At 39.2% G+C, this 9,889-nt stretch overlaps 1 long non-coding RNA gene across 2 annotated transcripts; it reads left to right on the top strand.

Annotated features, from left to right (window-relative positions):
- Positions 1-912: 912 nt before the first annotated feature.
- LOC121881586 lies at positions 913-9,618 on the top strand. 2 transcript variants are annotated; one of them, XR_006091824.1, is made up of 5 exons: positions 913-1,001; positions 2,559-2,620; positions 7,477-7,542; positions 8,088-8,161; positions 9,523-9,618. It is a non-coding gene; the product is annotated as an uncharacterized LOC121881586 (long non-coding RNA). The 2 variants fall into 2 exon arrangements; XR_006091823.1 differs by lacking the exon at positions 9,523-9,618 and adding an exon at positions 9,029-9,465.
- Positions 9,619-9,889: the final 271 nt, after the last annotated feature.

The raw sequence follows: 9,889 nt of genomic DNA, 5'->3' as shown, positions 1-9,889 counted from the left end.
CATTGCTGTGGGAAATTAAAAACTCACATCTAGAGCTCAGAAGAAAGACGCAACGAATTGCACAGTAGACTAGATGTCTAGAGCAACATCTAAACATCACACCGTCTAAATAGCTTCTAACCAGTGGAGGCTGGTCCATAGAGGCAGAGGAGGTTGCTCCTCCTCTTTTTATTGAGAGACAAGAGGAAGATCAAAATATAAAAAAGAATATTTGGTTGAATTAAAGCATTATCAAATCTCAGTATTATTTATAAAATATTTTTTCTCTCTTCTTTGGAAAAAATCCATTATTGAAATTCTGGTTAAAATGCTTCAACAGTCACACCTGCAGGGCAGGAGGAGAAAGGGCAGCGTGTGTAAAGTGGTGGTGGGGGGCAGTGAGGGTGAGTGGGGGACAGAGGAGGACGGGCTCCTCCTGTCCTCCTCAAGGCGGGATCTCTTACATCGATTTAATGTACTTCATTTTTTTTCATGCTAATCTATGATTGGCAAAGACACGTAAAATGACACTCCAAGTGAGGACGTCTTCCCTAACCAATCAACAACCAGAATGCAATATTGACATCATGTTGGTCCAATGATAGTTTCCAGATTTCATCTTCAATTCTCCACTGTAAGGCAAAGTAGCAACAGTGGATAAGAGCAGTAGATAGCTCCTTGTGTTAGCCAATGCAACAGTTAGCTTCTTGTAGCAGCCTGAAGGACTCTTTATACATCCATGGATGGACTGTTAAAAACTGTTGTTAAGCTAACGGGAGAATGGATCTGGACTGTGCAGCGCAGCAGCGGCAAGACGCTGCCAGGGAGGCCAGAGAGAGAAGCAACCAGAGAATCAACCAGGAGAGTTAGCTTGTTTGTCATTGTTGCTAATGATATCAGACTGGTTAACCAGCAGCCACAAAGTTCTGTTAACTAACAAACAAGATGACCAACAGCCACAAATGGACATTATGACTTGAATACTTAATCTCCATGATAGAAAGAAGAAGACGTCAGATAACGTGAGTCAGATACAGCTTCTCTCTCTGCCTGTCTCTTTGGTTGCTAATTTCATCTCTGATGGTTAAATGTCTCTGTGGTTGTTGTGTGAATTTATCTCCTTAACCAAAATGCAGCAGAGATCATATGATGTGCTGTGGTAGTTTGCTTGTTGAAGTTACAGTGAGCTGTCTGGACTCACTCATTCATTTGGAATTAGTCTAGTTTTTAATTGAGTGGTTGTTCAGTCACCTGTTGATGTTGTGTGATTAGTGAATGAGTGTGCAGGAGGTCTGGCTGCTTGCTTGTGACAATTTCTTCAGTTGGTTTTTAAACCAAGCCATATATTGAGTAATAAGCTTAAAGTAATAAGAATAACAAGTGTTAACATGTCAGCTTTGTAGACTATATTTTGTATGTCATGCATATAGATAAGAGTGTGTAAGTCATGTATTTGATACATGCATTAATACTTTTTGTGAACCTACACTTTTAGATCTGTGAATGTTTTTAGTGTTCAATAAAGTGTTATTGAGGAAATCTCTCTTAGTCAGTGACGGTACAGTAAGTTCAATTCAAAAGGCATATTTGTACCATCTAATCCTGTCTGCAAACCTCCACTTTGGAATCTCTGGCGGTCTGTTCCTCAAAAGGTCTGCCCTGCCAAGATGTCTTGCTATTGTGAAGTGAAACATTTGTACTTATTTACTTCACCTTGTGAGCGAATCCACTGATCACGGTGATTCCATAGGATTTGTGCCATTTTAAAGACTGATGTGTATTCCGTTACACCTTTTAACCCATTGAAGTCAGTGTGCATCAAGAAAGGTTACTATTCAAAATCAATTAAATTTCAAAAGTAAGTTTGTTTTACTTGATTTTGGTGATTCTCTTGTTTATAGGAAGCCATTGCTTTGGTATTATACTATGACGCGTAGACCAGTATAACAACTCACCACTCAAAATAATGCCTTCCAAAAGTTTAAGAGTCACATCTGCAAGGCTCCTCCTCAACCCTTCTTATCTTTGAGTTCTTTCATCTTTGTAATTATAAAGTTCACTTCAGTTGTAGCTTGCTCAGAGATGGTCACTTTCCTTTTTAAAACAATTAGCATTCCCTGAGCAGTAATTTGTCCATTGTTTTTCTTTCTTTTGTCCTCTTCTTGCTCACTACTCAGTAAAAGAGTAAAAGTTTTCCTTCCAAAAACATAAAACATATAGTATAAGGTACTGCCAGAGGATTTTTTCCATGAGAGTTCTATCCAACAATGAAGTTTTGGAAGTTAGCAGATGCCAAAGCTTTGAACATGTGATTACTAGCAGAGCTCATCACTCTATCAGCTTAGATATTCTGTATGTAGTTCAGACACTGGTACAGTAAATGTGTTTAATATTAAATTCCTGTCTATTTGACTTTATCTTTTTACAAGGCTTATCATCTGACAGCTCAGCCCAACTAACAATCAATCAAATCAAATATACAGTATTTCCCCCTGTGGTATGGCAAGGACTTTGTGCTGATCTCCCAACCACCACTTTGACCAAAACTGTTAATCAAAAACTGATATCTGTTCTGACAGAGGAGAGTAAGGAGTCTGGGGATTGGATGTGGTGATGTGACGCCAGCCAAGTGGAGATCAAGGTACGAGAAAGTGGAACATCACAGCCTCTTCTGTGCATACATTTTGCTAAATAAGCAGAGGCAGAAAAATGTCTAGGCAATAGATAGCAGATATACCAGCACACACACACACACACACACACACACACACACACACACACACACACACACACACACACACACACACACAGTACATGTGCAGTCATGCTCATACAAATGCACTTAACATGGCCAGACCTGTGTGATCTCTCTGAACTGGTAGTGGGCCCTGGACCAGAATCCCTGCTCACTAACTCCCACTCAGTCCTTCATCTGGCCATATCATTACACCCCATGCACCAAATGAATATTAATGATGATAATCGAGCCAAGTAGAATTACCTTATTCCACTGGGATGTTGTAACCAGGAAGATTACATACTCAATTTAGATTTAGGAGACTGGATTGGACGGAAAATGTTTTTGTTGACCTTGATTCAATGGCGATCCTTCAGGCATGTTCAGGCATAACATCTGGAAATTGTATTAGCTGTTGTTCATAGCAGACATGTGTTTGTTTTTTGTTTATTTTGTACTGTCTTTTTGCATTTTAAAGATGCACAGGGAAGGGCATGGATGTTTCTGGCTGCTCCATGTTGGTGATAACTATATCAGCCTACCTCATAATGATGTCACACAAAAATCAGTTGTCCTATTAAATTTAAATAGGCAATATCAATACTCTTCCAAAAGGAAAGACAATGGGTGATGCAAAATATACTGTAGTGCTTTGAAACATTAGTGGTTTTGTGCTTTTCACAAATAGCAAGTTAGTTATATTTGTGGCTAATAGCTAGCAAGCCAGCTGATGAAACCTCTTAATTCACAAGTATACCTTAAAAATATCATAATCCTGTCAACTACAGTAAAACACATGATTAACTCATTAGGTAGCTATATCATAGTGACACATAAGTACAAAAAGACAAATGTGTTACAACCATGACCTCAAACAGTGTAGCTAGCATTAGCATTTTTACCTTTGATCGACTTCTTTATCTAATTATACAGCAGGGCTTCCAATGCTTGAATGTGAAACTCATGTCTCACTCACTTGACACTTTTCAGATGCTCTTACATCCATTTCTTACGTAGTGAAAAACAAATTCATAACTGATAACATCACAGTGCAAAAAGAGGACACTGACAGCGCACCGACAGACAAGACAGAGCAGCACAGCACAACAGCAGCAAGTTATACAGACCATCAGCATAAAAGCAAGAAATATACACAACTCTATTATAGTGTAATTTATTCCCATGCATTCTCAGTCAGCGGCTCTTCTGGCAGCAGCACAGCGTCTCTCCCTCTCTTCTTGCGCCATAAATTTGAAATAGCCATTCTTCATAATCATTTCCTGCCCTGATCCACCCCATTATATATTGTTCTTGATGCATTCTTGGTTTTCATAGAACTCTCAATCTAACTAATCTAAACTAGTGCAGGTGGCTGTTTCTTGACCTAATCCAAGAGGTTAGGTGGTGTAGAAATGCAGGAATTTTATTTTAAATTACAAGGCACCCATGCTTGCAAGTGTTGTCTTTTTTCATGTGTGAGTGGTGGGGGTTGCTCACGGATTTCAATCACTGACCTCACAGATTTCAGTCATGTTAACTTGACAGGTACGCAATGGTCATTTGTCTAATTTTATGAATTCATCAGGTGTTACTCAGGATCTGTTGGTGTAACACTGTACAGCCGACCTACATAGGAGTAAAGTTATTTCAGCACTAAACAAGGCCAGAGTGACATCCATTAACCACATATCATGCTCATTTTATTATGAACAAAAATAAGTACTTCTAAAATACCTCCCTCTCCCACACACACACCCACACAGACACACAGGAACAAATCTCACTCTAAGCTTAAGTCAAAAGTTGGCAGCCCTATCATACAGTAGGCTATATCCAAGAAAAGCTTTTCCCATGTAACGCATCTGACAGTCCCAACAAAGATAATTTCAGTTGGTTTTTAGTAAGTGTAGTTTGAATCAACTCATCCTAAGTGGTATTAATGAATGGTAATATTTAACCATGAAAAAAACAGATAACCACACTGTCCGTCAGAAATCCCACCTGTGACAGTAAAGCACTACATTTTAGAGCATAGGTGCTTTTGTATATAGTCCCCATACACCTTCAGTCACATTTTAACTGCAGTGAAACAATTTTACTGTTATATCACAAACAGACTCATTACAGCAACCACAACCGTAGGTACAAAAAGATGTGTACAAGGACGGTCAGCCAGTAGTCTTACATAATATAAATTTTTTGTTGTTCAGTGGTTTCTGGCAGTATCACCCAAACAGAGTATATATTACTGTCTGAGTCTCTCCCCATCTCAATCCAGCCATGTGCTGAAACATTTTCCTCCTTTTTCTGTCTTGCGGTTCATGGGAAAGCTTGTATTTCCAGGAGATTTGTTTGAGGCTTCGAACAAACACTGGAAACACCTCAACTGGATTTGAAATTAAGCTGGAGCCTAATCAGAGACCGGTGGGCGAATGCACACAATCAGCAGAAAGTCCCACGAACCAGAGGCAAAAATGGCTGGGAAGGAAGGAGGAGATGTTTAGGCGCCATAAAGAATGCCAGATACTATCACAATTTTACAGAGTGATCCATTAAAATTTTTGGTTTGCGGATTTTATCCACACCAATAAAAACAGAACATCACAAATTCTTGGCCTTTGTAAACCTGTTTTGTTCTTAGACCTTCACACAAAACTAGCAAGCACTGGAAAGGGAACAGTAAACTACACTTTGTCCGTGTTGTCATCACAGTTCAGACTTTCTGCTGCCACCAGTCTGTAAGTCCCTCTGATAATACCAACAGAAGGTTTCCTGTGCTATTGCAGCCTCTGGCGCTTTTTATTATTTATATCCCCCCCAAATTTATTGACCATCTCTTAATTTCAACCCCGCTGCCACTGTAAACAAATTGGATGAAGTATGATAATATTATTTGACGGATTTGCTGCTATGGAAGTCCCTGTTTATGTCTCCTGCCAGAATGGTAGGAAAGATTTTCTCTGAGTCATCCAAGGTAAACAAGACAATTTAATGATTTTCCCAGGTAATTTCTTTTGGAGTGTGTTGTGAGGAGTAGCCAGGTTTAAAAGCAAAGTAATGTCAATGCATTGTTGGCTCGAAGCCTCATGTACTGAATGGTCAGTTCTTACCTGTTTGAGCACAAGACGAGAGTTTCAGTCAAGTTATTTCCTTCTGCATTATTCTAATTTGTGCCAATATTGTACATTTTAGAAATGATGAGAAACTTGTGTTTTTATCTATTTACAGAAAAAGTACAAAATTAAAATGTATAATAACATAATCGTATAATGGTTGTATTTTTATTTCTATGGCTCAATCATTCTCCTCACCTTTGGTGTCAATTTACTGCTAAAATAATTGCAGCTGGCGAATTTTTTTTTATAAAACTGACTCAACTGGTCATTCTTTCTTCCTGTTTTAACACTTTTTAACAAAACAATACTTATTTTATTATATTTTAGAACCATGCTGACATAGAAATGAGAGCTGTTTAGTGAATATTAAACTGGAGTCCTACATAGTTCTGCCTAGAGTGAAGAAAATTAAGAAGAAAAAAAATTAAATCAGCATCACTGGCTCTAATATCTTAACTGGACATCATGGATATACATCAGATCGCTATCACAAATACCCACGTTTCAGCCTCCAGGGCCCATCGCATGTCTGCACTTTTTATTGCACTTCGTGCTTGTGGTGCCTGTTTTTTGGTTTGGCATTCTCCATTTTTTCCAGCTATTTTCTCCAGCACAGGAGCATAAACTTAATATTAGCTAATGGCTGCATCTTCCTCTTTTACAGGGTATTGAGGAAAATATTCTGTGATTTAAAGCTTGAAATTTCCACCACACAGATACAGCACCTTTGGTCTAGTAATTTCTGCTTTTATCTCAGGATGTAGTTGTAAAACTGACTGCAATTTAATATGTTTGCTTGGTATTTTTATATCATCATTTTTAAGGAATCCTCCTCAGTGGCAGAGTTTAAAATGCATGCAATGATCATATCGGACATAATATTCACAGTGAGGGGTGTAGAACACAACTAGATGGCTTAGTTTGGCCTCAGTGCTTGGGAACTCTCGGGATTTCCAAAATGCTTGGTGCGTGAGTCTCTTTAAGAGTTTCTACAGATGTGTGAGATATATAATCCACTGTTGGCTTTGGGCATCATGTCACTTACCTCCTATCAAAACACCCCGTGCACCTCAGCACCGTTCAGCCAACAGTCAGACCTGATCCTGACCAGAACAGAGTGCACCAATCTCCCCTGACCATTTTCACACATTTTCATCCGGGCTCAGATCACTCGATCTGCATCGCTTTGCAGATGCTCAAAAGACTGTGGGCAAAAAGAATCCCTGTTGATTTGTCTCATTGCTGCCAAGATTCTGGTGAATGGAGGATGAAGGCAGCCGTCTTCATTCTTAAAGGAAACGTGTTAGAAGAAATCCTACACTTCTACCGTACAAAAGACTAATAAAGTGCATATAAATTCACTTTTTATAAATAAAAGCTTTGTCAATAACGCAACTCTGTCATTAAATTTTCCATGTTTCAAAGAAGTGAGGAGTCACTGGTTGCAAGAACAAATAAAAGGAAAAAATAATGTTTTCAACAGATTTTCATGTGGACAGTTAAGAGTTGCAGATGTGTTCAGTCCCTCTCTTTTTCCCTTTTTTTCCTCCTGTTTGGCTATCAGTCCTTAGCAATGACACGTGTGTGTTTGTGTTTGTGTGTGTGTGTGTGTGTGTGTGTGTGTGTTTCTGCGGCTGTGAACAGGGACCAGTGGGAGGATGATGGGAAATGAAGCAACTATTTGTCAGCTTTCCTCTTCAGTTTTAAAAGGTAACACTTGAGAAAACTTTCCCTATTTGTTGAACATGCTTCTGATGATTTAGATGGCAAGAAGTTATGTTGTTCACCTCATCGCTTCAGGCAGAACTGTATCAGTGATGAGCAGAAAGTTTGGCGGCTGTTGCTAATTACCCCTGAGGCCTCTGGAGCGCCTGGTATCTGCTGCTCCTCAGGTCTGTATTTTGTAGGTCAACGTTCTGAAGGGATGGAATATATTTCTATTTCATACCAAAGACAGCTTGAAGTATTTTCAGAATTCATGAAATCCAGACTCAATTTTTATTTGAAATAAATCATCACCAACTTTAGTGTTTTTCCTTTGGAATTCAATTATGTGAAACACACATCTGACCTGAGCATGCCATTAAGGGTGGATTGCACCATACAAGTAACAAGAATTCTTTGTAGCTTTTCCTGTAATATTATAAGGACACATCATAGTTGTCATGTGATACTTCCTAACTCCAGGGCTGGAGAAACTGTTAGGGGGGTGCTGGGGCAAAAATGAACTGTTGGCCTCTATTGACCCCTTACAGAAACATTCCTCCAATCCAGTCCAGTCCCAGACAGCAAACCAGTATTTCTAAACTGGAGTACTATTCTGCCCCAGGTAAGTTAGTTTGTTTCTTGAAGGAAATGTACCATTTAAGCATAATATCAACTGAAAGACAATATTTTAACACAGGGGCCCCCTCTTTAAGAAAGAACCCCAAGATCGAGTAAAAATGCAAGAGCCGACTCAGGATCCTTACTATGAATGGCAATGCCAGCATGTGGGTCAGTCAGTCGGTCAGTTGATCCAGACTGAAATATCTCAACAACAATTAGATGGATTGCCATGAAATTTTGTACAGATATTCATGATCCCCAGAAGATGAATCCTACTGACTTTTCCTCAAGTGCCACTATGAGGTTGACATTTGTGGTTTAGAGTGAAATGTCTCAACAACCATTATGGATATCCATGGAGATCCATGACATTTGGTACAGATTATCTCTCGACTTTTTTATCTAGCGCCCCCATCAGGACAATTTTTTTTTCCAATACTTTGGTTGTCTAGTTGCATACTTTGAACAGCTGGTAATCCAGCCTTGTCTACCTTCAATGTTACTTCCAGTCATCAGTGATTTTAACATAAACTGGATGATCACATGTGACTTTATGGAGTTAAAAATCCTAAAAGTTTATTTAACCTTTTTTCATTTCCTGAAAAGTCATCAAATGTCATTGCAGCAGTAGCTTTTCATAATAAACTCTAACAGCTACCATAACGAGGAAATCTGTCATTAAAATCATGGAGGCATTTAAGCAATAACTCTGACATGCAGCACTTGTAAATATACCTGTAATAACACAGTTAAAAGGAAGAGGTTTTCATTTCCTCACTTCTCAGATGTAACCAGTATAAAACTCCCATCAAGTTATCTTCTTTCAAGTTCAAACATGTTCTGTAAGAGATGCTGTGTTCTTCCACAGCCTCTGCAGGAAATAAAAAGTAGTACATCCATACCGAGCAAGAGAAACAGATAAAGAAGACCAGGGAAGGTGTTTCCAAAGGAGGGATTCCCTTCATCATAATGCTGACATGTGTTACTGTTTCACAACCTCTGGGAGTCCTGGCAGAGATGCCATGCACAGGTCATAGACGGTCAAATCCAAGATGGAGGAATGTGATGACAGCCGTTTTTATTGCTCATTTCTTTGGATGCATGATGGGGATTTTAGAGCCTCTTCTAAAAGGAATAAAGCCTGAAAAAAATCTGTTGGCAGGCTTTAAGTATAGACATTTTGCGTCAAGAAAGGAGTTCATTGGTGAAAGGTGCAAAGTAGGACACGTATAGTGATGTCATGAAGGGGACTGTGGCGGTCTGCTCTCTGGCAGGTGCAAGCGGTGGATGCTTGTGAAACTAAACAGAACATCAAATTAAAGCCTAAATGTAATTATTGGTTTCCTTCCTTTTTATTTTCAGATGGTTATCGTGTGGTGAGCTTTCCTGCACAACTTTCCATTTGTTGTTCTTTCAGCTATGCTTGACGCATTTATTTTTGGCATCAGTTACAGAGACGGGCCCCCTGGCTTTCTCTGATTGCTGGCTGTCAGTCATCTAGTGACTTTAACGGGCTGTCTGCATGGGGATGAAGAGCCCCCACAACAAACACTGCTCTGCCTCTGCAGCTGAAACGCATGAGTAAACGAGCTGGGAGTCAACCTGAAATATAACTACTGTGATGTTTGTTGATTACAGTGTACAGAGCTTACAACAGGGCCCACACATTTGTACATGTTTAACTACATTTCCTCTTCTTTATGGTTTCCCATCTCAGACTTTGAATTTC

This window comes from Thunnus maccoyii, chromosome 16 (assembly GCF_910596095.1).
Source record: "Thunnus maccoyii chromosome 16, fThuMac1.1, whole genome shotgun sequence".
Classification (NCBI taxonomy): domain Eukaryota; kingdom Metazoa; phylum Chordata; class Actinopteri; order Scombriformes; family Scombridae; genus Thunnus; species Thunnus maccoyii.
This window is presented reverse-complemented; position numbering and strand designations above follow the sequence as displayed.